This window comes from Rhodnius prolixus, unplaced genomic scaffold, assembly GCF_049639745.1.
Source record: "Rhodnius prolixus isolate KJV_2025 unplaced genomic scaffold, Rpr scaffold_2, whole genome shotgun sequence".
Lineage (NCBI taxonomy): Eukaryota > Metazoa > Arthropoda > Insecta > Hemiptera > Reduviidae > Rhodnius > Rhodnius prolixus.
Genome location: NW_027411592.1, coordinates 45,046,040 through 45,072,430, shown reverse-complemented (window position 1 = coordinate 45,072,430; position 26,391 = coordinate 45,046,040). Strand labels below are relative to the sequence as shown.

Genomic DNA, 26,391 nt, shown 5'->3' with positions numbered 1-26,391 from the left:
ATTATTTGCTGATGTTATATTTTTGTTTAGCACTGTGGGCCTAATCACATTTTATATCTCCTTATTACACATTGCATGCTCAGTAAAAATGTATTTACAAAATGTACTCTACTACCGTTAAATCTCTGCTCGCTCAGTAGCACAGCTAGGTGAACATGATGAGGGAAACGAGTCAGTTTTTAGAGCCTCTCTAGGTTGAGAGGCGATGAGGGAGGGTGTAAGGACGATACTTACGATGCGGATGAAGAATTGGTGGGTTGTGGATACTGATTGGTTGAGATAGAAAGAATGATAGACAGAATTCTGTTCGCAGATTAGTTCAGAGTCATAGGTACATTAAGGTCAGATTGCGGGTGAGAATGGTGCAGGTAACTAAGATAATGTAACTATTTGGCCAAAGGCCTTGGATTAGAAGGATGTCTCTAACAAAGTTGCAGGTTACCTCTGTGCAGATGAGCAGGTCACTATGGAGTCAATGTGTTGAGAAAAATTAGAACTTAGTTAATGAGAAAGTCATCTACTCTTTTAAAGTTTTCTTTTAAATGTAAGGTAAATTTATTAATGTAATGCGACGAATTCTGCAGCTATTATAGAGAGAGGCAGTAAGGCGAAGTCCAGCCGCAAAAGGTCTATTGGAACTCCCTTCATGATCGGAGATCGGAGTTAACATCACGCGCAAAAGGCCCAGTGATAGTCTGTGTTGTGTGATAATGTCTGGCGATGAATTATGACACTTTTATCCCAAGGTTGTTCTCATCAAACATGAATTGTCGGCAATCTAAACATAATAGAAAAACGCAGTTAGAACCGCTGTGCTATTTAATCTAATACAGCAACTCTTTCTATCAAACATAAAAGGGGTATTCGTAGACAGACCTTTGCGATTCATCTGGTTTATTCTGCTGTGGCTCATCAAGAAGCCTACAATCATCCGAATTGCCTTCCAGCAATGTGGCAATAATACTGTTGCCCTACTGAGTGGCTAATAATGAACTAGCCTTTCTCCGACCTAAGGTTTTCACCCTCAAGGTTGCTGCAACTATTTCTGTAATTCCAACGCTTTCTTGGCTTCAATACTGTGGCATTTTCTTTCGCCGTAAATGGCTAAGTTCCTTTGTGGGCACTGAGGAGGAGGGTTCCTGAGCAAGGCAGACGGTTGTCTCAATTGTGCTAAATGACCAGGCATCCCAGACTATATTATGATCAGAATGTCTTATCTTGTCCAAATAGTCTTTTCGTGTCTTAGGTTAACTTCTTAGTAGGACTTGCCAATGAAGCCAATATGATGTCTGTGGCGACCCTAGTATGAATTAACCCTCTCTTATAAGCTCCCACTCAAAGGAACCGAGTTAAGTCACAAAGATGTCCGCTATGAACATATTTATTTTATGAGGAATCCTCATTGCAAAAATTATTCAATTAATCATTATATTGAAAAACTACAAACTCGTAACTCTTTCAGAAAGATTTGGCTCCAGTTTTCCCTGGCTTAGCAAGATAGTAATTCCTCGGACCCCGTCCATCAGTCGTGGAGTCGTCCAAGATACTCACAGCGTCATAAGTTTAATATAATTAATCAATTATTAATGGCTTTTTCCATCAATTGTGTATATTTCATAGCTTAAAGAGTTCAAGCTGCTTAAATTATTTAGTAAACAGATTCAATACGACTGAATTATGAAATTGACTGTGTAGAATCCTGGGTGAAAGAAGAGTTTTAAAAAGAAAATAATCGATTTAATTCTCTTTTTAAAAATTCACCAAATAATAAAATTATCGATGCGCCTCTGATAAGCAAAATATTGTGTTGAATACTTTGATGTCCCCTGTTAGTGAGCTCGAATATACTTCAGTTCTTCTTAAAGGGACTTGCATCCAAATAGAAAGTAGCGAAATTTTAAATGGCTGAAAGATTTTTCTCTAAAAGGTTAAATAATATTCCTCAAAATTATTTAAAAAATCAACCATTCAAACCAAAAATGAACAAAAACTATAATATCTTTTGGTAAATATTAATAAGTAATTGTAAATGTGAAGTAATTATATTAGCTTTAAATGCTTGCTAGATAGTTAAATAACCAAGTACTTCTAATGGAGTTATATTCCACTTTTATTGTGATTAAATTACAGTTTTCAAAAACTGTATGTCGTTTCACAACATGCAGTTTTATTTTGTTTGCCCCAGAAGCTATTTATGGCTAAAGTAAAAGATATTTAAGTTTATAGTTGCAGAATTGCCTGTAGTATAACAAAAAACAATTTATGTGCTTCTCTATTCAAGAAACTCTTAGACATCTCAGCTTATACATAAATTGACTTTGCGCAGTACTAAAACACGATATAGGAAAATAGCCGAGGTAATATTATATTCCCTTTAGTGAAGCTGTTGCCACTAAACAGCAGTTAGTGAACTACACGACTCTTACAATGCCTGGCGGCTAGTTATAAACCTTTAAACCGTGTTGTGTCTCTCCTACTAGAGCAAGAAGAAGCTTTGACTACGTTTTTAAGCTTTATATGCTTATTGTATTTAAGTAACCATCAGCGCAGTTTGGTGTTAACATTTTAAAAAATTTACATTCACCGCCATTACATAAAATGCTGTACTACACATCATTTCTCATAAGTTGTATTAAAGTAGTAAATGTACCATTCATTTGAACTTAAGACGTGTTTATTAACCTTTTTAGAGAAAGATACTGTTTGAGAAAGATTAAGCAACGTTGAATGTATTTCTTTCCGAAATGGGACAGCGGCATTCTTCGGGTTCTCAGTACAAATAAGTAACTCTGGACAGGAGAATACAGAGTCCCGAAGTAAGCCATAAAGTTTTTTGCTATAAAGCAAAAAACTTTATGGCAAAAACTATAAATTAAAAAAAAATTATATTCAAAGCTGATTAACAGAAATGGAATTATCTTTAAGATAGACAAGCTAGTGCCCCTTCCGTTATAGTATTAACTAAATATTAACATGGCTCTCTGCTCTAAGAGGACAAGTTTGCTCAGATCTTGGAGGGCATCTCTGATAATGGGGTTTGTGAGTTGTAAGTGTAGCGGCCATTAGATGTACTACAGTAAATCTCGGACTATAACTCGTCTAATCTCCCCAAGACCTTACATACTCAGCATATGTTGCTTTCTCCTGTGATCTCTCTTCTAATGCTTCTAATGGAAAAGGATTTTCAAAGTAGCATTAGCACGGCTATTTTCCACTGAGGAAAAACTTTAGGGAAAAATGGTTACCCAAAAATAGTGATATTTTTTTTTTAATTTTTCAATACAATTTTGAAAATTATCAAAGAGGGTGCAGAAATCGTAGCCAATTTCAGTCCCTTTTTTTGGTACTTCATTCTACTCTACTGTAATCTGATCTTCGAATTTGAGTTTCCAGTGGTAATATCGGTTTAAATGACTCCTGAGGATGGAAAAGTATTTTTTACAAATTGGTCTCTCCCAGACAGGTGAACAGGTCTTTTCTGATCCAGTTCTCCTCTGGCTATTGCCACTTTTTCTCCGATCATCATCCTAATTTCTCCTTGGCCACCTCTCGTTAACTTGTTAACTCTTTGGCTAAACCTTGTAAACCGTCTTGGACCTATCTATTTCCTAATGTATTTGGCGACCCAGACCTGATTCTTTCTTCTGCAAGCCCTAATTTGGGGTAACTCTAATTTTAGTGTTACTCACCTGGTTTTTTTTCTGGTTTTCCCCTTTTATACATCTAAGAAACCTCATCATCATCTCTGGGAGTTTTTCCATCGCTTTTTTGTGAAATTCTAAGACTTACTGGAATATTTCAATATGTAGGGGTAGCAAATATGTATTGATTCTGGTGCTCAAAAACATGTGATTTTTATAGAAACTCAAAATCGGAAATCTTTTTCACGATTGTAATATTGTCTCTTAAAATTAGTAAGATAAAGAACATAATTCACATCAATGGAAAACTCTCACTTTAATTCAATAGATTTTCTTCAAACTTTTACCGCTTTTATTAAAACAATTATTTTACAAAAGTAATAAAGCAAAATTGCCTCCAGGTAGATCTGTTAATCATTCTCGGGTAAAACCGCTTTTTTTTTTCGTTTCTGCATTTTGCAAAGTTCATCTTTTATGCGCCAAAAATCCTTAAAACGGTTGACTAAACACAACCGCCCTTTTGCTATAAAGTTCTCTTCCTCGCCACCTTAAGTCCAAGAAGAATCAATACACCTATGACATTTTACCAAAGTAAAAGACGGTATTACTGCCCTTCCTTTTCAGGGATATAAGCTCACGTTAAGGTATTTCCGAGGGTGCCACAATGCACCTGAGGCGTGCATATTGGGGTTGTTTGCTGTTGCTGCTACTGCTCCTGGCAGTACATAACATCATCTTTCTAGAATCTTAATATAACAAAATTGTTGTCGTACCAGATAAATATTAAATACTTTACTACAGCTTGGAATTTCTTTTTTGAAATGCTGTCGGTTTTGTAGTCATATTTATTTGAGTTTAGCCAATATAATGTTTTTCAAATCTGTTTTCTTTAATCTAATAGCTATTTATGCAATCGTTTAAATTTCCGAATTGAATTCACGTTTTGAGGCTCCTTAATCCGTAAAAAAAGACTTTTACTAATCATTGTGATCAGCATAAACTTTAAAAGCGGAAAATTATAGAAGTTTCAAATTTGATATTTGTATTTTTGCCACCAGAACTCATTATAAGCTTTTGATTAAAATTAATCGATCGGAAGTACTATATTATTACAAATCGATAGATTTTTATTTTTTCATTTTTCTCTAGAACGCCTTCAACGATTTTAATTAAACTAATTTAATTCAATAACGTTTATTTGTGACATTTTCATTTTATAAAAATCATTTATTGGCACTTGTGTTGCAAGAATGGAGCAGGCTACACTTTTAACTGTCATCTCAGTATAATGTATAAGTACGAGGGTCTTTGAAAAGTCCGTGCAATGTCAGAGAAATAGCACTACTGGCGCGTATCGAGGTTATGTTTAGTTACTAGCATCTCTTGGAAGAACACACACCAAGTTTCAGCCAGATCGGTCTATTTCTTTGTGTTTGGCATTCGTTTGAATCGAGGAAGTCGAGTGATTTTCAAAAAATGGACGAAAAAGAATTTCGTGTGTTGATTAAACACTACTTTATGAAAGGCAAAACGCCTCAGGAGACTAAAGAGAAGCTTGATAAACATTATGGTGACTCTGCACCTTCGATTAGAACAGTTTATAAGTGGTTTCAAAATTTTCGGAGTGGCCATATGGGCACAAGTGACGCTGAACGTTCTGGACGCCCTGTTGAGGTTACTACTCCAGAAATCATTGATAAAATCCATGATATGGTGATGGATGACAGAAGAGTGAAGGTGCGTGAGATTGCTAGTGCTGTGGGCATCTCGAATGAACGGGTACATAATATTTTGCATCAAAATTTGGACATGACAAAGCTATCCGCAAGATGGGTGCCGCGATTGCTCACGCTTGACCAAAAACGAAATCGTGTGAAGTGTTGCAAGGACGGTTTGCAGCTGTTCCAGAAGAATCCGCAGGACTTTAAGCGTCGTTTCGTCACTGTGGATGAAACATGGATACATAACTACACTCCTGAGACCAAAGAACAATCTAAACAATGGGTTACCAAGGGGGAATCTGCGCCAAAAAAGGCGAAGACCGTTCCTTCGGCCGGAAAGATTATGGCGACTGTCTTTTGGGATTCACAAGGAATGATCCTCATCGACTATCTGGAAAAGGGTAAAACTATTACAGGTGCATATTATTCATCGTTATTGGACCGTTTGAAAACCGAGCTGCAAGAAAAACGCCCACGATTGGCCCACAAAAAAGTCCTTTTCCATCACGACAACGCACCAGCTCACACCTTAGCAGTTGTGGTCGCAAAATTAATGGAAATAGGGTTCCAACTCGTTTCACATCCCCCCTATTCTCCAGACTTGGCTCCCTCGGACTACTATTTGTTCCCCAATATGAAGAAATGGCTGGCGGGAAAAAGATTTTATTCAAACAAGGAGGTGATTGCAGAAACGAATGGCTATTTTTCAGACTTGGACAAATCCTATTATTCGGAAGGGATCAACAAACTAGAGCAGCGTTGGACGAAGTGTATAAGCCTAAAAGGAGACTATGTTGAAAAATAAAAAAGGTTTACCCCAAAAAATTAAGTAGTTTTTATTTTTGCACGGACTTTTCAAACGACCCTCGTAATATTTCTAGGACTTACAAAGTTACTATGAATATGTAGAGATAAAATTGAAGTCACATTTTTCAAATACTGATTATAATTTTCAAGAAAAATTAATTGCTTTAAGATAAGTCGTTTGAGTGTTCAGATTACAATTTTTTTTTTAGATTTTTAGATTTAGATTTTCTTATTTAATTCCTCGGCTATTGTACATGAACAGCTTTTACCTTAAACGTTTAAACAATACGCCATAGTTAATTATAAAACATTCCATTTGTTTTCTACTCTTAGCAAGCAGTTTGTTACCTGAATTAAGAGTAGTTGTATCTTCGTCTGACGTTCGCCCTGAAAGTAGGATCTTCCAGTAAATCTTTGGCCGTGGTAGTCTGGGATTACTGCAGTCTCTTACTCTCTCTACAGATAATCGCTCTCTTACTAGGCTAACCTTTGCCCGACAAGTCTGGTTACTAGTTTGCATGTGGCCGTGTTTCTAAAGATGTACGAGTACAACATAACTGCACTCACAGATGTTTGCCTCGCTTGAAACATTTCCACGATTCTGTTTATTATTATTATTATTATTATTATTATTATTATTATTATCCTTTTCTTTTCTCTTTTTTTAATCCCTCGCGGCCCGCAGGCAAGGGAGGAACCTGTTTTCTGTATCTGGTATTACGGTTCTTACTGGAACCGGACAGTTGTCCTATGATAAAGAGAAAAAAGTTAATCTATCGACAGTGACATTTTACTTGGACAGTATTTGCTAGCTTTCATTCCGGAACGGAGACCTTTTTCTCACAATCCAATCTAACCACTTCACTGGATTTTTTACTTCTCGGAGATTTACTCTAAAATTCCTTTATTATTATTATTATTATTATTATTATTATTATTATTATTATATTTTTTTTTTTTATTTTTCCTTTTTTTTCAAATTCCTCGCGGCCCGCAGGCAAGGGAGGAACCTGTTTTCTTTGGTATTACCTGTGGTATTACGGTTCTAACTGGATTATTATTATTATTATTATTATTATTATTATTATTATTATTATTATTATTATTATTATTATTATTATTATTATTATTATTATTATTATTATTATTATTATTATTATTATTATTATTGGTAAGGAGAGTCAAGAAGATTGCATATATTGTCCAGAAGTGAGAGACGACGCCTACCACACCTTTTTTGTGTGTGAAAGGTGGAGTCGCCTCCGAAGAGATTTGGAGTCGATGGTCAGGCGGTTGACTCCTGAGGTGTTGGTGGAGGCGATGCTCTCTTGCAGAACTAATTGGTCGCTAGTGGCTGGTTTTGCAAGAGAAGTACTCGTCTCCAAAAAAAGAGACATGGAACACCATTTGGGCAGGGTCCCCTAACTAGGGGCAGGATTGAGGCCTAGCCTGATGTAATGCTGACATCACAGTGAATCCAGGCTAGGTCCGGCAGTAGGGGGGGTGTTTTAGCCGGTAGGCCGCGAGGGAGTCCGGCACAGTGTGCGTAAGTAGCATTTCACCCCCTCTAAAAAAAAAAAAAAAAAAAAAAAAAAATTATCATATTATTATTATTATTATTATTATTATTTTTTTTTTTTTTTTTGCGCATCAACTGCTGAGGTTATTAGCGCCCGGAGCTTTTTCCAGTGCATTGCCGGCCTCCGGACAGCGTTCTCTCGTTACAGACAACACTGTCCATCACCGGACAGTGAGCTGTAAGAAGCTCCTAGGAAGAGAAAATCTAAAGGTCAGCTGCTGGATTCGAACCCGGGACCTCCGCGTGGGAGTCCAGTATGCTAACCTCTTAGCTAATCCCTTCCCTTATAATTATTATTATTATTATTATTATTAAAATCTGTGTACCGTGTACCGGAAAGTTTCTGAAGCGATTATCAGTTTTTTCTTTTCTTTGAAATGGTTTCAACTGTTTCCTTTTTGAACTGTGTGTATCCATTCTCATTCAGTACTCATTAAGATATAGTATTCTTATCTGAAACTTAAAAAAAGGCTCATATTAATCCTATTTATTAATCTAGTTTTTCCAAGTTCAGAAAATACAGGAGAGAGGCAAGTAGATATCCCTCTAAAATTACAATTTTAGTACAATATACGGTCTAGGTTTTATTATTTTTTTAAATGTTAAAATTAAAAGTTAAAAGAAAAAAGTTAATCTATCGACAGTGACATTTTACTTGGACAGTATTTGCTAGCTTTCATTCCGGAACGGAGACCTTTTTCTCACAATCCAATCTAACCACTTCACTGGATTTTTTACTTCTCGGAGATTTACTCTAAAATTCCTTTAACCTGGTTCGCTCCACAATATAGACAATTTTACGCATGTTGGGTGAAAAATTCACATTTTTAGCTGTCTCATGTCCGGTTTTATGCCTTATACAGGGTGAACCAGTAAGTATTGTCCATAGGCCTACTGTGTGTAGTACATCTAAAGTGGAGTTCAATATTTTATTTAAAACATTTTATTTCCAGAAAAATTCAATTTTAACGTTTTTAATGTGCCCTTAATTGAATTTTACCGGTACGTGGATCCAAAAAATGAAGCGTTGATTTTAAATTACGGCCAAAATTGCTGATGGAATCGAATCGAAATATAAGGTTACAGAGTCCTTGGTTTTCTATTTTACAGATATTTGTCTTCCCACAACTAATTATTCGAAGAAACACTTTTTAATCTTCACAGAATCCTTAAAAAAAAAAAAAGGATTCGAGAAAACCCGAAATTTGAAATTGAACTCGATTGCATTACTTCGTTCGAGAAAATAGTTATGCACGAGGGACAATTCGGAATCAAATGTCCACAAACCCCATATTATAATATAATAATAGGTAGAGAGTGTGTAAACCAAGTAGATTAGCAGGAGCTGGATTTCCAATCAGCCTCCACATCGTTCATAGGTTTCCTAGATTCTGATGCCCTGCTATTAGCACTAGAAGGTAAAACGACTCAAGAGCTTAAAAGTAATTGCCAAAATCCTTTTTTAGTTAAATGGGAGGAGTTGCAGCTTCAAGGTTATTAGAGATACATAGTAGTAATAAATTAGGGGGAACTGACTGAGACAGAAAGGAGAAGATTTCAATCTAGAAAAGAAAAAGAACGAACTATGTATGCAGTAGACAGACCATGTATTTTAGTTACATATCATTTAATCTAAAAAGGCACCGCCAGTGGTTTAGACGAACTCATTATTATCATTAATTCCAACAAATTACTGATATCAGTAAATAAGCAATTTTGAATCATTATACAAAATACAAATAATGAGGCAACAATTAATTGAAAAATAAACATACTTAAAGCCACATTTAGGGAACTATGATACAGATGGACAGATATACGAGGCCTCTTATAGTGAGCCTAATATTATCGTGCCATTTAATCACAAAGTATTATTGTTTTTTTTAAAAAATAAATAAATAAATAAATGCTCAGAGAATATTGATAGCCATATTACTTCTTGTATCTACGGCAAGAATCGTTTTTTATTTGACAATAGAGTGTGCTACCCTTATTCAAGTTTATATTTACATACATACGTGCTCGCTGGAACGAGTTAGTAAAATCAAAGTTTCTCATGAGAAAAATATTAAATTTTTCCTGCATTTCTTTTTCTTATTATACTAGGTAAGAAAAAGTATTGCGACCTAGTAAAACAATAATAATTTCCTAGTTTTTTACACGATATATTTGTTTTGTAGTTCTCTGAGTTCAAAAAAAAGAAGAAGGTTATTTCAAATAACATTGAATTAATAAAATTGCCAATAAAAATAAGCTGTAAGACATAGCCCTATACTTATTACATTTGGCAGGATAAAAAACATACGAGGGTCGTTTGAAAAGTCCATGCAAAAATAAAAACTACTTAATTTTTTGGGGTAAACCTTTTTTATTTTTCAACATAGTCTCCTTTTAGGCTTATACACTTCGTCCAACGCTTCTCTAGTTTGTTGATCCCTTCCGAATAATAGGATTTGTCCAAGTCTGAAAAATAGCCATTCGTTTCTGCAATCACCTCCTCGTTTGAATAAAATCTTTTTCCCGCCAGCCATTTCTTCATATTGGGGAACAAATAGTAGTCCGAGGGAGCCAAGTCTGGAGAATAGGGGGGATGTGAAACGAGTTGGAACCCTATTTCCATTAATTTTGCGACCACAACTGCTGAGGTGTGAGCTGGTGCGTTGTCGTGATGGAAAAGGAATTTTTTGTGGGCCAATCGTGGGCGATTTTCTCGCAGCTCGGTTTTCAAACGGTCCAATAACGATGAATAATATGCACCTGTAATAGTTTTACCCTTTTCCAGATAGTCGATGAGGATTATTCCTTGTGAATCCCAAAAGACAGTCGCCATAATCTTTCCGGCCGAAGGAACGGTCTTCGCCTTTTTTGGCGCAGATTCCCCCTTGGTAACCCATTGTTTAGATTGTTCTTTGGTCTCAGGAGTGTAGTGATGTATCCATGTTTCATCCACAATGACGAATCGACGCTTAAAGTCCTGCGGATTCTTCTGGAACAGCTGCAAACCGTCCTTGCAACACTTCACACGATTTCGTTTTTGGTCAAGCGTGAGCAATCGCGGCACCCATCTTGCGGATAGCTTTGTCATGTCCAAATGTTGATGCAAAATATTATGTACCCGTTCATTCGAGATGCCCACAGCACTAGCAATCTCACGCACCTTCACTCTTCTGTCATCCATCACCATATCATGGATGAATGATTTCCGGAGTAGTAACCTCAACAGGGCGTCCAGAACGTTCAGCGTTACTTGTGCCCATATGGCCACTCCGAAAATTTTGAAACCACTTATAAACTGTTCTAATCGAAGGTGCAGTCACCATAATGTTTATCAAGCTTCTCTTTAGTCTCCTGAGGCGTTTTGCCTTTCATAAAGTAGTGTTTAATCAACACACGAAATTCTTTTTCGTCCATTTTTTGAAAATCACTCGACTTCCTCGATTCAAACGAATGCCAAACACAAAGAAATAGACCGATCTGGCTGAAACTTGGTGTGTGTTCTTCCAAGAGATGCTACTAACTAAACATAACCTCGATACGCGCCAGTGGTGCTATCTCTCTGACTTTGCACGGACTTTTCAAACGACCCTCGTAGTATCCTGTTCTTGCACCTAGTAGACAACTTTCCACGCGAGAACAGATTTTCATTATCAACTAATATTAACACCACTTAATTGAATATTTATTCACTTAAAATAAAAAGAAGTAGCCTTTAATACACACGATTAATGCTTGCTGGACTAAAAAATTAAAAGATTAATTTGAAAGTCTCCCTAATTAGAAAGGATTACACAAGTGGTGGTTCTTCTACGCACTTAGAGCTCTTTGATTCCAGCTTACGTCAGTTACAGCAGTATTTTGACATATTTTCTGGGGTAAACGCTACCGCAGACGGCAGTACAGTTGAAGGCTCCTGACGCCGTGAGATTTCTTTTAATAAAACGCTCTAATAATAAATAAAAGTCCCTCTCTGGCAAATAACAATTCAAAGTCAGGTGTTGTTAGACCAAAAACTAGGTCAACCAGCGATTGAAATTAAATCAATGATCAAAATAGTTTCGTCAGAGGACACTTCTAAGTTTTATTATATTTTTATTTAATAAATACAAAAGTAGCACTTGGTATCTATCTCGATATAGCAAAAAAAAAAACAAAATGTAAGTGTTACGTCATTTGTGTACGAGTATATAACAAAATCCCAATTGTTCACACAGGCTTTTGGGTGAAATTCACAAAGCAGGTGAAAAGTAGAATATTCTGGTATTGACAGGAAAAATCCTCGAAAATTTTCCATATTTATTTTTTTTATAGTATTATTTTCCATCTAAAGTGAGTCAGAGAATGACGTCTGGTGCGTGATGTCACTACAAGTAGTAGTGGAAAAAGCCATGTTTGTTTGTCGTTTTGGTTTGTTCAGTAGATTTGTTTCTGAAAATGGCCACCAATCTACTCTGAGGGAAGCGAAGTTTATTTTTGTTTGTTCACAACCCAAAAAAAAAAAAAATGGCTGAATGGTTCTTTGTTAGATAAGTGATTTCTGAATTTGAATTCCACTTTAAAATAATTATATAAATGTATAAATCACTTCTTCTTAGGTACTCGATATTAACTAACTTGCCATTCGTCTTAAATCGGACTATTAGCTCTTTCCATGACTGCAGCAGAGAACGTTTTGCTAATGTGCCTTATGGTGGAAAATGAGCTTAATACTTGAAGTCTGTGGTTTGAGCGAGTTTTTTTCTTAATATAAGAATTATAATATATTTTGTGTGCGTAAGTTCAAAAATTGCGGAGAAACAAATTTGAGAACAAGGCTGGGTTTTGATGATTTGGTTGGAAAGTGGCTATGCGCTGTTCACTAAATGAAATTAAATTCCCACCTCTTTCATTCTATATCCTTAACGTTTTCGACATTATCAAAAATATCTTCGATTACTGGAAACTTCGTAAGTTTTAATGCAGATTTTTAGTGACATATATATCTTAATAACCTCATCCAGCTGGTCGTAAATGTGAAAATTTAAAATCACTAATTTTCTTTGTGAAGCAAAAAGTAACTTTTCCTTTTTCGAAACTGACCCAACCATACTTACGAGGGTCGTTTGAAAAGTCCGTGCAAAAATAAAAACTACTTAATTTTTTGGGGTAAACCTTTTTTATTTTTCAACATAGTCTCCTTTTAGGCTTATACACTTCGTCCAACGCGGCTCTAGTTTGTTGATCCCTTCCGAATAATAGGATTTGTCCAAGTCTGAAAAATAGCCATTCGTTTCTGCAATCACCTCCTCGTTTGAATAAAATCTTTTTCCCGCCAGCCATTTCTTCATATTGGGGAACAAATAGTAGTCCGAGGGAGCCAAGTCTGGAGAATAGGGGGGATGTGAAACGAGTTGGAACCCTATTTCCATTAATTTTGCTAAGGCGTGAGCTGGTGCGTTGTCGTGATGGAAAAGGACTTTTTTGTGGGCCAATCGTGGGCGTTTTTCTTGCAGCTCGGTTTTCAAACGGTCCAATAACGATGAATAATATGAACCTGTAATAGTTTTACCCTTTTCCAGATAGTCGATGAGGATTATTCCTTGCGAATCCCAAAAGACAGTCGCCATAATTTTTCCGGCCGAAGGAACGGTCTTCGCCTTTTTTGGCGCAGATTCCCCCTTGGTAACCCATTGTTTAGATTGTTCTTTGGTCTCAGGAGTGTAGTGATGTATCCATGTTTCATCCACAGTGACGAAACGACGCAATCTCACGCACCTTCACTCTTCTGTCATCCATCACCATATCATGGATTTTATCAATGATTTCTGGAGTAGTAACCTCAACAGGGCGTCCAGAACGTTCAGCGTCACTTGTGCCCATATGGCCACTCTGAAAATTTTGAAACCACTTATAAACTGTTCTAATCGAAGGTGCGGTGTCACCATAATGTTTATCAAGCTTCTCTTTAGTCTCCTGAGCCGTTTTGCCCTTCATAAAGTAGTGTTTAATCAACATACGAAATTCTTTTTCGTCCATTTTTTGAAAATCACTCGACTTCCTCGATTCAAACGAATGCCAAACACAAAGAAATAGACCGATCTGGCTGAAACTTGGTGTGTGTTCTTCCAAGAGATGCTACTAACTAAACATAACCTCGATACGCGCCAGTGGTGCTATCTCTCTGACTTTGCACGGACTTTTCAAACGACCCTCGTATTTTTATTATGAGGTTAAGTAGCGCCCGCAGCAGTTTTTTTTTTAAGTGCACTTCCGGCTTTTGGACAGTGTTCTCTCGTTACAATCAACAGCGTTCATCACACGACAGTGAGCTGTAAGAAGCTCCTAGGAAGAGAAAATCTAAGGGCCATCTGCTGGATTAGAAACGTTGGAATCCACTCGACCACTCGATTAATTCCTTCCCCCAAAAACCATACTTATTATGAAATTCTTAGCCTGTGGTTTACTGTACTGGCAATACAGTTGTTTATATAGAAAAAATAAAAATAACTAATAATAACAAACATTTAATAAAGTAGCTTTAATAAAAAAGCTGTCATGATCAAGAAATATTAATACAAAATTAATATTTTGTATTTTTATTATAATATATTATATTTTTTGTGTTGCGTGGCCTTAGCAAGCTATGACAAATTACCTAACTGGAGAATTCATTTGAAACATTTTTGACGTACACAAATTATCCATGACGAAACTAGAAAGCAAATCTCAGTGGTCGCACTGCACTAAAAAGATTGCAATAAATTCTTTTATTAATGAACGGAATTTTTATCTTAATATTTTATTTTAGTTGTTATTCTCATTTTTCATTACTTTTTGTTTTAAAACTAAAACTTGAGGAAAATTTGTGGTGGCTTAATACCAGAGCAGCTACAAATCTAAATAATCGTATAAATAATAAATGTATAGTGGAGTGAATTTTGCGTTGAAAAAAAAAAAAAAAGTCTACTCAAACCAAAAACGTCGTTTATTTATAAAATGGCGCGCTTTTAAGCGTTTTAAAAAGGCGTAAAAGCTGTAAATTATTAAATAACTCTTTTGCCTTTAGAAACGCATTTTCATATTAACTAATCCCCTGCTTGCTACCTTCAGTTTTCCAACTTTGCTTCGAAAGTGTAGAAATTTTTCCCGTTATAAAACAATCTAATGATGAATCACCTACAGCTTTCAGTGTAAATAATGGATCTAGTCGACAAGTTATTTTCTCGCTGAGCGCAAAAGAAAGCCCTAATTTCCATGTGAATGTAAAAAATGAAGTAAATTGGCGTTTGCTAAGAAAGTGTATAGGTTTGCGGGTTATGTTGCAAACTCAACTATTTGAGTTGGTAGTAAAACTAGGGATAACATTAAATTAGGAGATAAAAAAAAAAATCTTTCTTCTGTTTTATATTGAATCTTTTCGATTTACGGTACTTTAATAACATCGTTAAGAAAAACCATAGCTTTTAAACTGCTACAGTTGTTTAAAAACGCGGATACCTTGTACTACCACTCTAAAAATTAATTAGAGAATGTCATAAAAATTTGCATCATTTTAAAAAAGATTATCGAACATGGATTATGGTAATGTATACTGTTAAAACTAATTTTAATATTTGCTTCTCGAGTAGTATTAAAATAATGTCTACGGCTGTAAAAATTTTATTTGCTAAAAAAACTATCTCTAGGCAACTTTCTTCTTTTTTTCTATGAAACGAAATACCAGTTAGTTTTTATTTTGCTAAGAAAATGCTGACTAACTGGGAATAATGTAATAGCACATTACTATGATTAAGGGCGGCGTACAGAATGTCCCAACTACCTCAAATTAATGTTTTGCACGTTATATTGATATTTCTTGAGCGAAACACACTGTGTATCAAGATTTGACTCGCCCCGTTACTAATCACCGACATTGCGTCGCCATACAGCTAGTAATGCTTCCATTATATTAAGTGCATGCCACAATACAACCACACACTCTCTCATTGTAAGCTACAATATGCCTAGACCAATTGTATTATTGATTTCTCTTGCTACATATGTATGTATTTGGTGTCCCAGAGTTTAACGCTGTTGAGATAGTCTAACTGTAAACAGATATATTTTTAAGCAATTTATTGATTTTAATAATGAATATAAATTTTCAATCCCGCTACACAAAATTTCATTCCAAACTATCCTTCCATTTTAATCCCCTAATCCGTGACCTATCCTCAAGAACACTTCCTTCAAATCCTCATCGAAGACTAAAGCGGAGGTGGCCGCGCGATCATTTAAGTGCAGAACGGCGGCCTCCTAGGATGGCTGCTGTGTAAGATTGCCTTATTGGCGAACTAGCGGCTCCCATCACTGGATGGTCGCCGTTCACATCGCTCATGCCAATTTGTATATATATTTATTTATATGTACATTATTCACACATCAATTTTGCTTGTTGTATATATGTACAGTTGCAGAAATAAAGAAAAAAAAAAAAAAAAAAAAAAAAAAAAAAAATATAAATTTTATTTACCTCCTTTATATCTCCAGGGCTTCAATTAATTTTTATGTCGAATACATTCTGTAGTAATTTGTTAGGGATTAGTTACACAGATTAGTTATACTAGAACAAAAGTTTACACTAAAATTGTATCGGCCTTCATGACTATATCGCGATATAAAAAGTAAAGTGAAAAAGTAATCGCCTATTTTTTCAGGCGGGGCTTTACCGTCCAACTATCAGTTTGGTGTCATGGACGGAGGCGTCTAGCAAACATACTTCACTGTAAATTTCTTTTATTAACCATTAGATAAAATCCAAGGTCTAGACCGGGAATCGAACCCAAGTACCACAATACATATTAGCTCTACAGGTCTCGCCTCTAACCGCTCGGCTACTGTGGCGCCTATATCGCGATATATTTGAGACGAATGCCTTAAGAACACCTTATAACTGTCATCCAATTCTCACCTCAAACTTTATCCCTGGTTACCCTCAACCCTGCCAAATTTCGTCACATTATCTTTTCAAATATTTAACTTTATAAACATCTCCTGCTGAATGTCCACTCTAAAACGTTCTCACCTGTGCATTACTCAAAGTATGGTCTTCTAGGTTAAGGAGTGCCCAACCTTTTTGTGAATAGTGACACTATCTGAAGAAAATGATTATGCGTCCGTTACCAACTTTTCTAACATGCTAAAAGATATAAAAAGGTGAAAAAATGTTAATTTTACGCTGATTATTGGGTTTTTATGCAAATAGAATATTTTTTTTCCACTTTATTCTTAGAGATGGAGATTTAAATTAGGTACAAAATAAAAATGAATAACTTGAAATATTTAATTCTAAATAATTATGAAACAGTTATTACTTAATTAATGTGACTTTTGAATCGAAGTTTTTCTGTACCAAGTCAACAATATTAAGATTAGTTCTTGGGGATGCTAACATAATTAGGCAGTTCTTGAACGATATTTTGATTTTATTATGTCCATAGTAGAAAACATTTGTTCACAAACATGTGCATCCAAATCTACAGCAATATCTGTGACAGCCAAATCGTGTAAATTTGGATTATTATTCCTTTTTGGTACAGATTAATCATGCTGATTTTGACAAAGTGCCTGAAGACGATATTTTTATTCTTTTAAATGATTTAAGGCGCGTCAGCTTCTGAGATAATTGGCGCCCGGAACTTTTTTTCAGTGCACTGTCGGCCTCCGGACAGTGTTCTCTCATTACATCGGACTGTGAGCTTTAAGAAGCTCTTAGGAAGAAAAAATCTAAGGGTCTGCAGCTGGATTCCAACCTGGGACCACCACGTGGGAATGCAATACGCTAACCGCGTAGCTAATCCCCTCCCTCTGAAGACGATATTATTATTTTTTTAAAAATTTGACAATAAGTCTTAGCGTGCCACTGTTAAAACTCCACACAATGCCAAAGTGAGCCGCAGGTTGGCCATCCCAGCGTCTAGGTAATGTCCAACATAATCCCTACGCATCTCAAACTTACATTTAAGTTGACACTGTGCCTGCCGAACTATCTTCATGTGTCACAGGTGCATTCTAAGGCAAGATTTCTGTATACACATTCCGTATAAATCCCTTCAACTGGCCGAAAGAATTGAATTTGTATTTCCATCGCTCGTAATTCCCTAATACTCTACTATTGAGTGGTGGAATACTGCACTGGTTTGCTTAGCCTAGGATGGATAACAACTGATTTCAATAGATCGCATTGTTTATTTCTGGTGGCCCTAATGAAATTTTGGTGGAAAGGATGGTAAAAAGTGAGCTTTATAAATTTAAGTTTTTATTACTTTTTTTAGTATAAAGTTTAATGAAGAAGGAAAACATTGGAAGAGAATTTAGCCATCTGTTTATTTTGTACTTCTGTCTAGAGTTCTTGTGAAAGGTAAAGGGCTGCTCTAAGAAAGCAGGTAAAAAGAAGCTGACGTTAGACTAACAAGCTCTGCCAACCTCCGGTCCTGTTTCTTCTTCAAGTCGCTTCTCTTATCTCTTTAGTTCTTTAAGCAACCTATAATAAATATAACTTATCTTTTCTAAATTTATTGTAAGTTTACAGATTTTATAAAGAATTAGATCAGGTAAATCTGTTACAGTTACCATTCTTGAAGTTTTAATTTGGATAAGGACTTTCGTTAATCGTTAGGGGACGTTAACTTTTCTTATTACATTTCAAACTGGATGAAAATGTTTTCCGTTTTGGTTCAGCTTTATTTAAATGGCTTTTCTTTTCTCTTTGATGTAAGGAAGTATTACTCTTATCAAATTTAAAAGTAAAGTTTTGCCTTATTCACACAATAAAAAAAATGGTTTATTGCTGAATACTTTGCGCATGCGTATTGTGTATCAAATAAAAAACAAAGAAAGAAAATGTGATATCCCGTTTAGATGAACGACTTCGCAGCTTTTATCACCAATATATTGGTTAGGTGATCATTCATCAATTAAAATGGTTATTTTACTGCTATTTGTTTGATAAATGTTTTGAAATAGGTCTTAAGTGTTTCGTTTACTGAAACTTTCAGTTGACTAACTTCATTTAATGAATTACCAAAGGAATATTACCAAATGCGGGCTGCCATATTAGTTTTTCATTAAAATTTTTCATGGGAAACTTTACTTTTTCACTTTTGTAATTAGCTAGAATTAATAAAGTTTTAATTTAAGACGAGAAAGTCCAACATTTTTCTATTTTTCAGACAGGCTTCGCATTCAACTGGCAAATTAAGATGATGTTCACTATGATAACGGAAGCACACTATTTTACCAATAAATTTAAATTCGATGGACTTCTAAGCGGATAATCTATTTAATTGCCAGTTTAAACTGAATTTAAACATAATTACTCAAGAGATTTTTGGGTTCTAGCTTACCGCTTTCTGCGCCCGATTTTGTCTGCGGAAAAGGATTGTTGTTTCACTTGTAAATACTCTGGGTTTGGTTCTAGTTTCACAGATGTTCGAGCACCTTAAGAAAACCGGGTAGTAGTAATGGGTATTAAACAATTTTTCTCCTAAATAATAATAATAATAATTATTATTATTATTTTTTTTTGCGCATCAACAGCTGAGGTTATTAGCGCCCGGAGCTTTTTCCAGTGCACTGCCGGCCTCCGGACAGTGTTCTCTCGTTACAGACAACATTGTCCATCACCGGACAGTGAGCTGTAAGAAGCTCCTAGGAAGAGAAAATCTAAGGGCTAGCTGCTGGATTCGAACCCGGGAGTCCAGTATGCTAACCTCATAGCTAATCCCTTCCCTTTATATTATTATTATTATTATAACCCTTAGATTTTCTCTTCCTAGGAGCTTCTTACAGCTCACTGTCCTGTGATGGACAGAGAACACAGTCTGAAGGCCGGCAGTGCACTGGAAAAAGCTCCGGGCGCCAATAACCTTAGATGTTATAAGAAAATTGATAATTGAATAAGGAAAACTATTAAAGTCATGTATGCTTACATTTATGACCAATTTTTGAGATGAAATGATTTTTATTTTTTCATTTATTGTATTTCCAAGATATAGCTACTCGTAGTTTGAAATATCTTCGTAAATGTACACATTGCTAGGGATTACGGGAGATCGAATTTTTTTGTAACTTTGCTTTGGTATTAAGTCGATTTTTCTTTTTTTAAGAAGATATTTATTTACCTGCCTCTTTTAACATTTATTTGACAATACCAAAGTTTATTAGTTTAAATTTTAATGCCATTTTGAATATACATTTTTAATTCCTTTAAAGAATAATGAAATAACTTTCATTCCATTTTAGTCATACAAATATGAAATTATAAGAGAATAAAAATAAACAATCCAACCTCACGATCGCAGAGTATGGAATAAAGAATAATTTTATTTTGTAGAATAAATTGTTTTTATTACAAGTATGTGCGTCTCTATTTGTTGTATGATTATGCAAATTGAGAATGTACTACAATATTCCCTGTTGTTGGTTCCCTTAAACTCGTTATTCCTCTACGGCTTAATCTCCCTGCTGAACATTGTACATGACATTGCACCAGTAATATTATAAATATTAAACACTTATATCTATGTTTTTATGTGTGATTACAAAACTATTTTTAGTAACAAAAAATTGTCCATATTGATCATAAAATTATTTAATTTAGAAGCTGTATTGTATCCATTTTGTTGCCTTTTATTCTTGGTAAACGTGTATTATTGTTTTTTTATATTGTTAAATGGCAACCATTTTATTATATTATAACCATTTAAATGACGATTAATGTACAAAAATATTTTTTAATTCTTCTCTAGTGCCAGCATAAGCTTTATTTCATGGTTTCTTGTACCCTCCTTAAATCCTCATTCCTCATTTTCTCATCCTGATCCTTTTTGAATACCGCGCCTCCAATAATCTCTGCTACATTTTGTGAAACTTTTGCATCGTATGATCCCATGTATTTTTCGAGACTAGAACGGTAAACTAAACTTCGCGCTTAATACACATTTAATTACAAATACTCATCAATTCGCTGAGTAAATCAGCTAATGAATTTCTGATGTTTTATTATTTCTAATTAATTTTCTTAACCAATCACCTCACCGCCTCTCAGTAGCCCTCTAAAATAAGAAACACTCTACCCGGAGAGTCTGCACAAAGCTAGGAACTCTAATTGGACCAGATTCAAGCGAATATAATCCTTTTGCTTGGCCATCCAGTCAAGCATGAATCAACCCCCGCTTCGTTGCGCTTGCAAGTCAGCAACATGACCGTTTCATTAGTTCTAGAACACTATTCTTCTAATGTTATGTTCCTCTTTTTCAATATCCCATTCGTTTACAAAAGTACAAGTGGTAAAAGTTTTAGATACGAATCTCTATTTCTTGAAAAAAAAAGAAAAGAAGAATCTATATTATACAGGTGTGCTACACCTGTAAGACTAATGGTCACCACCCATGTCTCTAATAATTTACTGAGTCACTGGGCGTTAAGGGCTCTAGACTCTAAATCATCGTGCAGGACGCGCCTCTATACAGGAACCACTTGTCCTTTTTGCTTCTATTGTTCCAAGAGGGACCCCGTTGTGTGGGTACCTCTATCCTCAGACCCACCGATGACAGCAGGGGCTTGCCAACCGAATTATGCTTCTTTTCATCACCTTTTTTTTTTAATATTTATTTATTTTTGTTCACTTCTGATAAAGAAAAACAAACTTCTTACATTCTCCACCTATATAATCAACCTAGAAAAATATTTGGTAGCCAAAGATTTATAGTATAATCATTTCGTATAAATTAAACTGGATAAATTGGAAGAAGGGTGTCGACAAGGTGAGTCTCAATTTACCTGTACAGAATATTTATTGTGTTTCTCCTTTATTTTGACACCGCCATAAACAGTCTACCTTATTCATTCTGTCCTTAAATTAAAAATTATAAAAAATACAAAATAAATACTACCTTGGTATATAAGGTTATAAAAGAAAGAAAAAGTGTTACATATCAGTCGGAACAGTATTTAAATCATCGTTTTGGTGAACAAAAGATTATTGATGTAATGATTTCAACCGTTAATGGCCCCCTTATTTATTATTATTTTATTTATTTTCCTTTTTATCTGTGCTTTTTATTTTTATTTCATTTTTTTAATTACTGGCTTATAATGCTATTATTAGTGCTTCTCCATGTCCCGAGAAGTGACACTGATCCGAGAAGCCGTACAAACAAATAGGATGCACTTCAGTAAATTTTAAGCCCTTCTACAATTGCATTTATCGATGAGTTTCCTAAGCAGTAAAATAAACTTATTATTTTAATATTAATTTGTAAACTTTTGGGCGTTCAGAAAAATCATAAAATACAAAAAATACTTTGTATGAGTTAAATAGAGAGTAAGAAAAAAAGCAAACTTACAAAAGAAAAATGCAAATGGCGTTGAACAAATTTTAGATTTTCAAAGTTCCAGTGATTCAGAACATATCTGAATTTTTGGACTAAAATTACTATTGATTCTCCCACCAAAATTACTATTGATTCTCCCACCAAAATTACTATTGATTCTCCCACCAAAATTACTATTGATTCTCCCACCAAAATTACTATTGATTCTCCCACCAAAATTACTATTGATTCTCCCACCAAAATTACTATTGATTCTCCCACCAAAATTACTATTGATTCTCCCACCAAAATTACTATTGATTCTCCCACCAAAATTACTATTGATTCTCCCACCAAAATTACTATTGATTCTCCCACCAAAATTACTATTGATTCTCCCACCAAAATTACTATTGATTCTCCCACCAAAATTACTATTGATTCTCCCACCAAAATTACTATTGATTCTCCCACCAAAATTACTATTGATTCTCCCACCAAAATTACTATTGATTCTCCCACCAAAATTACTATTGATTCTCCCACCAAAATTACTATTGATTCTCCCACCAAAAACTCAGAAAAATATGCATTTTAAAACATTCTGAATATTTTGCGACGTTAGGCATAAAAGATCGTCTTGATTTAATTTACTATCCACCACCAACTATAGTCGGCAACTACAAATTTAATAGTCAAATTTACAAAATATTTTTTACTTATTTTAATAATTTTGATGTACTTTACACGTTCTGCACCGAGTAGAGTCGAAGATTATTAGGGAAACTCGTTGATTTCTATTTTATCTCGAAACTGCCTTCAATAAAAATGGGAAAACAAAGTTTTTGAGTTCCAAAATTCTTAGAGGAGTCTTTAAAAAGATTTGATTCAAATAATTATTCAGCACGATGTATGTTCCTGCGTTTAAATAAAAGAAAACTTAACGTTTAGTCAACTTGCACCTTAGAAAATAATTGGTTATTAAATTATTGAAGCGCTACTTGGGATGGAAATAGGTTATAGGACCTAACAAATAGAAGAAGTACATCCGTCCAAGGAGTACCCCTCTGGAAACGTGCTTCTACGATCGTCTGGTAGCAAATCTTTTGCGATTAGCTATTCAGAGCATGGCGTGATGTAATCCATTAATAGTTTACTTTGGCGGAGACGAGAATTACACCAAGTAATTCAAATAATTGAATAGGAGAGTATTTGTGAGATGTTGGTTTAAAGGGAGAAGAATAAGCATGGAGTTTACCCTTAATTTTATTTATGTAGATAATTTTTGTGTCTATCTGTTTTTTTATGGTATAATATTTTTCTAGACCTATGAACTATGTATAAATATATGTAGTGTACGTGTATCATATATAATCTCTTTAAACAACAATGATGTAGTACAGGTTTCATTTATTTATGCTAATATCTGGCCATAAAGTCATTAGTTATTCAAATGGAATCATATTTATAGTTAACAAATAGAACTGTGAGTTTTGAAGATTGTTACAAGTAACTGTTGTAGAGTTGGAACAAATAAAAGAGTGGTAGATAGTGAGTAGAGGGCCGTACGTGGAGGTGAGGAGCGGTAGATGGAAGGTGCTGCAAGTTACATGCTGGTACCGATCGGCTGGAATATTGATATGATGTATGATCGCTGGTAGGGGATAACCACCGCCGTAGACACATATACGAAAATTTTCTCTGTACAGCAAGCTCTTCTTCTTCGTTCAGATTGATGGATGGCCTGCTTACCATATCTAGCTCCGGGATGTTAAAAGAGGAAAAGAAAGAAGTAGAAGAAATGCTGCAAAGGAAGAATGCTGTTATTTATACCTTTGTTATTTCTTGTAACAAGGATGTCAGAACTGGATGGACATTATACTATAGTCGGTTATTTGATTTCTGGAGGATGGAGTTCAAATTTGGGGGGGAAAAAAAAATTGGACAATTTTCACTGTTTCAGACAATGTTTGAACTTTGCGGAAAAACATGTCCGCATAGCTAAGATGTATTTTGTAGTACTCGGTTGTAGGCCTATTAACTGGCCACTGCAGGCTCAGGATGCTCAAGGGCCTGACAGATGATAACCTTTGTAGGTTCTGTCAGGAGGAGGAGGAAGAGGAGGATACGGCACTACACGTGTTGAGTCAGTGCTAGGGGCTTGCCTTGCTAAGAGGAAAAACTATCCTTGGGGAGGAAAAACCAAGGCCTGTGAGCTTTACCCAGGAGTCGCTCTCCGGAATTAAGAGTCTAATTAAATGGACTATAGAGCGACCTCTAGAGTAGTGGGAGTCACAATAGATCCATGGGGTCGTGGTAGCGAAGGCCTTGGGCAGCCCTATTAGAATCTTATAGGTCTCGGTACTTTTTCTAGGTCTAGGCCTTGGATTTTATTTAATGGATAATATAAGAAATTTTTAATAAAGATCGTCTGTTAGTTGCCTCGTGGTATTTGGACGTAAAGCCCCCATGAAAAAATTATATCAAATTTACAATCCCCAATTTGTTTGTGGATAATCATTAATATTATTCGAAGTTTAAATTAATTTTAAAATGTCACCAATAAATTGAATATTGTTTACAGAGTTACAGACAGTGAAGGGACCAGTTTTTGAAAAACAAAATCCTAGATTAGAAATTGGCAACTAGAAGGAAATAGTTGAACTCTAACTGTGGTAAAAATTCCGCCCAGTGAAGTAATAAATCATTGAAGAGGACAGCCAATCAGAAGCCACCCTCCGGCACATAATGAGAAAGTTTCTCCTCACTACCCCCCTTACCTTTCCACCCTGTTAGACATGTTCACAAAATTTACAGCGCTTTAAATTGTTTACAAACTGATAAATCCTAATTTTCAGCTACTGTGTATATATTTCACAACTTTCATTTTTGCTTAATTACCCTGCTACGCTCATATATTTTATAAATTTTGTTTTGTTTTAAAAATAGTAAATAAAGTTTTTATTTAATGATATTCAATAAATGATAATGATTTATTAATAGAATGTTATTTTTTGTGTTCACAGGTGTTCACCTTTCTACGGACAAATGTAAGTTTTTAAAAAATTTTAAGTTTAACAAATATTAATTTGTTTTTACTTAGTCTTTATTTTTGGTAAGAGTCGGTTTTGTGGTCCCGTAAGTCCGAAAAATAGTCTTTATAAAATTGTGCTTTAAAAAAAATACGCGTCTGGCACCGGGGATTGCTTGCCAAACTCAAGAGCATCCTACCAACTACATATTTTCTCATCCTTCAATCTTACCTTACTGGACGCTTATTTAGTGTCGTCTGTGGAAATTCCTACTCTCCTTGTTACCCAGTTCGAGCAGGTGTTCCCCAGGGAAGTGTCCTTGGGCCTGTACTCTACACCATATACACTGCTGATATTCCTACCAATCCTCGTACCTTCCTTTTTACTTATGCCGATGATACGGCCATCCTCTCTCCTCATGAAGACCCGGTCCTTGCCTACCGCTTCCTCCAATCCCATATAGAATCTCTTGAGCCTTGGCTAAAGAAATGGAGAATTAAAATTAATGAAAATAAATGTAATTACATTACATTCTCCCTAAGGCGAACTATCCTTCCACCCGTTTACCTAAACCTCACTCCTCTTCCCACAACAGATTGTGTTAAGTATCTAGGACTCTTCATGGACAAACGCCTAACCTGGAATCCACATACTAGACTCAAACGGAAAGAACTGAACAGACGATACCAACTTCTCTCTAGACTTCTTGACAAGCGATCTAAACTCTCTCTACAGAATAAACGACTTATCTATACTATGATACTAAAACCTGCCTGGACTTACGGAATGGAACTTTGGGGCTCAGCCAAAGCTTCCAATATCTACAGAATCCAATCCTTCCAGTCAAAAACTCTCCGTAGAATCGCTAATGCTCCTTACTTTGTTTCCAATCATACCTTGCACCGAGATTTCCTTGTTCCCTATGTTTCTGAAGCTGTAAGATTCCGATACTTTAAATTCCACACATCAATCACCTCACATCCCAATCCTCTAGTAGCTCAACTTACCACTCTACCAGGAAATCCTCCCAGGCGGTTGAAGCGCAGGTGGCCACGCGATCTTCTAAATGAAGTAAGAGCCAATGTACAATAGTGAAGTGTACCACTTTGGGAGTTTCACCAATGGGTGAATTCTCCCCTCATGTATTCATGTATGTATTCTATGTATCATGTTGTATCAGCTTCACTTGATGCAGAATTATTCTGCAGTTTTGAAAATAAATAAATTAAAAAAAAAAAAAAAAAAAATACGAAAAATTGACAGGAAGTCGAATCCGTTAAA

At 35.3% G+C, this 26,391-nt stretch overlaps 1 protein-coding gene across 8 annotated transcripts in view; it reads left to right on the top strand.

The window, feature by feature from the left end:
• Positions 1-26,391, top strand: part of LOC141449739 (discoidin domain-containing receptor 2-like) — a 556,155-nt gene that overhangs the window by 76,220 nt on the left and 453,544 nt on the right. For all 8 annotated transcript variants that reach the window (XM_074119460.1, XM_074119461.1, XM_074119458.1 and 5 more), the window contains one exon: positions 25,105-25,128. The gene's annotated coding sequence lies outside the window, so the exon portion shown is untranslated. The remainder of the gene's footprint in view (positions 1-25,104; positions 25,129-26,391) is intronic.